Below are 3,915 nucleotides of genomic sequence, written 5' to 3' on the forward strand. Positions count from 1 at the left end.
AAAAAGGCACTGGAATGTGGAATGTAACCTTCAGCGATAGGCACGGAGTTAAAAGATGGGTTTAAAACTGAGTGATGAAAATGAAATGAGACATCATCACTAGCACTAATGTGGGACTGTGGCAGATCTGATAGTTGATTTTTCTTTTTTTTCCTCTTTCTATATTAGGAGTCTTAAAAGGGGGGGCAACACAGCTTCTTTTGATTCCTTTGTAAAGCATAAAACCTGCTGCAAACTTCTGAGCTATTTCATTGTAAGTTGTTACCTAAGTTGAATTACACTCCCTGTTGATGAGTGTTTACTTGGTTCATTCACTGTTGAAATTGTTGCTTAATAGGCCACATTTTAAGTGACAGAGGTATGCAAGTAAGTATGTTTTTGTCCAGTTGTCTTCGTTTTTATGATTTCCAATCTGTCTGTAACATCTTTGAGGAACAGGAAGCAAAGATAGGGGTGTTTTAGGAGGCTTTTGGCTGCTGCATCTCTAGTGACACCTTGTGGGATGTTTTGCAGGATCTTCGATTTCTCTTTAAGGAATAAATAAACTGAAATACTTATTTGACAAAACCTTGTCCAGACACTCCACAGTGGGATATGGTTAAGTTTCTACACCAGTCTGGAGCGTTGCTCTCCCCCATCTCAGGAATGGCATCGTAACTGGGAGTTGGCAGGATGAAATGCAAAACAAAGATGCTATTTGGCAACTAAGGACAGCAGAGAACTGAAAGATGGTACTTGGCTCATCAGATTTTGATTATGTTGGTTTTTCCTTCACAACGTTTTTTAGGTTTGCTGTGCTCTAGGTCAGATCTTCACCCAAGTGATGACACCAAGCTGAGTGGTGCGGTTGACACATTTAGAAGGAAGAGATGCCATCCAGATGGATCTCGACAAACTTGAAAGATAGGCCCGTGTGAGCCCTATGAGGTTCTGCATAGCAAAGTGCAAGTTTTGTACTTAAGTTGGAGTAATCCCAGATATACACGCAGTCTGGGAGAAGAACTCCTTGAGAGTTGCTTTGCTGAGAAGGATCCAGGGATCCTGGTGGATGAAAAACTGAACAAGAGCTAGCAGTGTGCTCTTGCAGCTCGGGAGACCAGTGGTACCATGGGCTCTATCAGAAGAGGGATGGCCAGCAGGGGCAGGGATGTGATTGTCCCTCTCTGTTCTGCCCTCGTGAGGCCCCATCTGGAGCGCTGCATCCAGGTTTGGGGCCCCCAGTACAAAAAAGACAGAGAGTTGTTGGAGAAGGTCCAGAGGAGCCATAAAGATGATCAGGGGGCTGGAGCACCTCCCCTATGAAGACAGGCTGAGGGAGCTGGGCTTGTTCAGCCTGGAGAAGACTGCAGGGTGACCTCATTGCAGCCTTCCAGTACCTAAAGGGAGCCTATAAACAGGAGGGAAGCCAACTCTTTACAAGGGTAGATAATGACAGAACAAGTGGAAATTATTTTCAATTGAAGGAGGGAAGATTTAGGCTGGATGTCAGGGGGAAGTTCTTTACAGAGAGAGTGGTGAGGTACTGGAACAGGCTGCCCAGAGAGGCTGTGGATGCCTCCATCCCTGGAGGTGTTCAAGGCCAGGTTGGATGGGGCCCTGGCAGCCTGGTCTAGAACCAAATCTGGATGTTGGTGGCCCTGCATGTGGCAGGGCAGTTGGAACTTGGTGATCCTTGGGGCCCCTTCCAACCCAAACCATTCTATGATTCTATGATGATTCTATGATTCAGGTTTAGAGCTGAGGTTTCAGAACTGATATAGCAAATTAACTGAAGTATCTTTTCTCAGCATACTGTATGTGTTTCTCTGTGTGTGTTTTTTTTTTTTTTAACTGATGTTATATAAGTGGTCTTTACTTGAAAACAATTGCTAATCTTTCTAAATTATTTGGCATTATAATCAGACTTTTAATCCTGCTTCTGGAACGAAAAACAAGTACCACAGCACTCTAGCTGATCTCTTGCGAACAGCAGTTAAAATGGAATCTCCATTAACAGACTCCTCGCTTTTGATTTTTGTTTTGCTAGTTCTTCCCCAGTGTGAAAGGATAAAGCCTATTGAAGCAACCTCACCTTGCTGACTCAGCTAGTCATTAATGCAACAGAACTTCACATCAGACTGCTCCTCTGAACTACTCTAGGCAAAAAAAGATAGAGCTAATGCACTTGAAATAAGCAAGTCCTTTGGGCTATAACTAACACCTTAGCTTATTTTTTTTCTTGAAACATTAATCACATTATAAACAAGCCCCCTTCTCTCCTCCCCTCTCCCCCCCCCACAAAATCTATTTGACTATTTGGCATGCTTTTAACATTTCATTTTGCATTGCACCAGGTAAGACAGTAACTTCTTACTTTAGCTTTGAATTCTGGGTATGTAGCAGCTTTAAAAGTAACATCTATACAGTTTCACATTCTGTGGCTACATGCCACTAAGAATTGTTCCTGGAACTTGAAGACTTCCAGTGATATATAATCTATATGAAGGTTACAGGGTGAAAGATGTCATTTTCATCAGTTAGATTTGTGAATGTCATGAAAAATAAGTATTGGATGTTTTTCTTCTGCTCCATTGAAGGCAACAAGACCTTTCAGTTCAGTGGGTTCAGAATCATAGTATAGATGCAGGACAGATGTAAGGTGGAAGGAGATTGTTGGGGAAGACCTTTCCCAAAGATGCGCAGAACCCAAATGTGAGTAGGTGGTGAGGTGAGCTGAGGCAATGGAGAGAACTAAGTGCGTTTTTTCTTCAGATGTATGACTTGGTTAGTTTCAACAGAATTTTGAAACCAGTAGCGATGATTTTCCAGAAGTGAAGTAGTAATATTAGGCTGGAGAAGAACGACCAAGCAGAGTCTGTTCTACATCAGCACTCTAAAGCAGGTAGACTACTGGGAATACAAGGTGTGATGTTGCCTGAAGGACAGACACATAGACGTTCAGGCCATACATCTGATCTGTGTCCAGCACAAAGTCCAGGGTACTGATTTCTAGTGGCTCAGCAACTGCTTGTGATACAAATGCAGCACAGGTACCAATTCTTGCAGAGTGAGGCTGTTCCTCCATGACATTTGTCTTTCCTTGTGCTTGTGGGTGAGGAGGCCAGGATGCCCAGCTGTGCAGAGGGTTGACTGGAGAGCAAATGTCAGCAGATTTCAGTACTCCCCTGCCTGAAAGCATAGGCTCCATTCTACAAGGACTCCTCTGCAAGTGAGGCTGAAGTTTCTGCCCAGTGCCTGAGAAGAGTGGCAAAGGAAAGGCTAGCTGTTGCTGAAGTTGGATATTGATTGATTGAAGGCCAGTAATTACACATCCTTCTCCTTTCCTTTGGTGCACAGTATTTTTCCTCTTGTCATTTTCATCAGAAACTTAATTTTGCAACTAATACAACTGTTGTAACTAGTGGTTTTAATTAATTATTGTTTTCAAATGGGACATTTCTTAGAAAATTTCTAACCAGATTCATTGCTGTGCTTATAAGGGAGGAGACTATAATGTGGGTAATATAGCAAAATAAATCTCTTGAAAAGTGGTTGGAAAACAATACCAATATTTTAAAAAAGATTTACTGTTGCTGCCTTGCCTAGCAGAATGTTTTATCTGTCTTTTTATAAATACCATGAATGTAAATTTAACTTTGTCCTTTGCTGACTGCAAAGGAGGAATCAGAGACTTGTCTTCAAGAAATTGTTATGAATTCTCTTCCAATAAGGCAGAGCTGAGTTGATTTTTACTTTGTCTAAACACATAGCTTCTCCTTACTTTGTGTGCCATTTTTCATTTTCCTTGTCCACCCCAAGGCATTCTGCTTTTGTGGAGTTGCATGACTAGGCCTTCAACTGATGTGCTTGATTACTAGTGTTTTGTTTCCTCTGTATGCAGTCACTGAGACACATGAGCATGAAGAAAGTAAAAAG

Source organism: Meleagris gallopavo, chromosome 4, assembly GCF_000146605.3.
Source record: "Meleagris gallopavo isolate NT-WF06-2002-E0010 breed Aviagen turkey brand Nicholas breeding stock chromosome 4, Turkey_5.1, whole genome shotgun sequence".
NCBI lineage: Eukaryota > Metazoa > Chordata > Aves > Galliformes > Phasianidae > Meleagris > Meleagris gallopavo.